The 1,386-nt window shown below is 33.3% G+C and overlaps 1 non-coding gene across 1 annotated transcript; it reads right to left on the minus strand.

Moving 5' to 3' along the window:
* Positions 1-882: 882 nt before the first annotated feature.
* On the minus strand, positions 883-964 carry LOC129032255 (small nucleolar RNA snR60/Z15/Z230/Z193/J17). The gene has a single exon (XR_008501270.1). It is a non-coding gene; the product is annotated as a small nucleolar RNA snR60/Z15/Z230/Z193/J17 (small nucleolar RNA).
* Positions 965-1,386: the final 422 nt, after the last annotated feature.

Below are 1,386 nucleotides of genomic sequence, written 5' to 3' on the forward strand. Positions count from 1 at the left end.
CAATTTCAGTTTTCTGCATATGGATAGTCAGTTATCCTAGCACCATTTATTGAATTGGGAGTCTTTTCTTCATTGCTTGTTTTTGTTAATTTTGTCAAATATCGATGGTTGTAGGTGTGTGATATTACTTCTGGGCTCTCTATTCTATTCCACTGGTCTATGTGTGTTTTTCTACCAGAACGATGCTGTTTTTGTTTTTGTAGCCTTATAGAATAGTTTGAAGTCAGAAAATGTAATGTCTCCAGCTTTGTTCTTCTTGCTTAGTATTGCTTTGGCTACTTGGGCTATTTTTTGGTTCCATATAAATTTTAAAATCACTTTTTCTAGTTCTGTGAAGAATGTCATTGGTAGTTTGATAGGAATAGCATTGAATCTGTAAATTTTGGGGGGCATTATGTTCATTTAACAATATTGATTCAGCCTATCCATGAGCATAGAGTGTTTTTCTATTTGTTTATGTCATCTCTAATTTCTTCCAGAAGTGTTTTGTATTTCTCATTGTAGAGGTCTTTCACCTCCCTAGTTGTATTCCTAGGTTTTTTTATCCTTTGTGTGGCTATTGTGAATGGGATTGCATTCTTGATTTGGAGCTCAGCTTGGATGTTGTTGGTGTATAGAAATGCTACCCATAGTTGTACACTAAGTTCATATCTCGAAAATTTGCTGAAGTTCTTTATCAGATCAATAAGCTTTTAGGAAGAGACTATGGGGTTTCTAGGTATAAAATCACATCATCTGTAATCAGACATAATTTGGATTCCTCTTTTCCTATATGGGTATCTTTTATTTATTTTATTTTTCCTGAGTGCTCTTTCCCCAATGTTGATGGTTTCTGACGGATCAGGACAATGGTTTCTGAAGTTTCAGTGGCTGTAACATTTTGTTTTACATCAGAAAGGAGTGAAACACTTAATATTGCTAATCAGTTTTTATCTGCTGAACTGTATTATCATCATTGTATGTGGCAATTTACTAAAATGAAACAATGAAGTTTGCCACATTGACTCTTCCTTTTATGAAATATTACTCTGTAGCATGTGATACTGTTTGATAGCATTTTGCCAACAGTAAAACTTCTTTAAAAATTGGTATCGATCCTCTTAATCCCTGCCACTGCTTTATCAACTATGTTTATGTAACATTCTAAATTCTTTGTTGTCTATTCAACAATATTCACAGCATTTTCAACAGGCGTATATTCAATCTTAAGAATCTACTTTATTTGCTCATCCATAAGAAGTAACTCCTCATCCAATTAGGTTTTATTATGAAATTATAGTAATTGACTCACATTTCTAGGACTCACTTCTAATTCTGGTTCTCATATTATTTCTACCACATCTAGAGTTACTCCCTCTGCTGAAGTATTGAATCCCCTAAAATTAT

The sequence above is a fragment of the Pongo pygmaeus genome, chromosome 11 (assembly GCF_028885625.2).
Source record: "Pongo pygmaeus isolate AG05252 chromosome 11, NHGRI_mPonPyg2-v2.0_pri, whole genome shotgun sequence".
In the NCBI taxonomy this organism is placed as follows: Eukaryota; Metazoa; Chordata; class Mammalia; order Primates; family Hominidae; genus Pongo; species Pongo pygmaeus.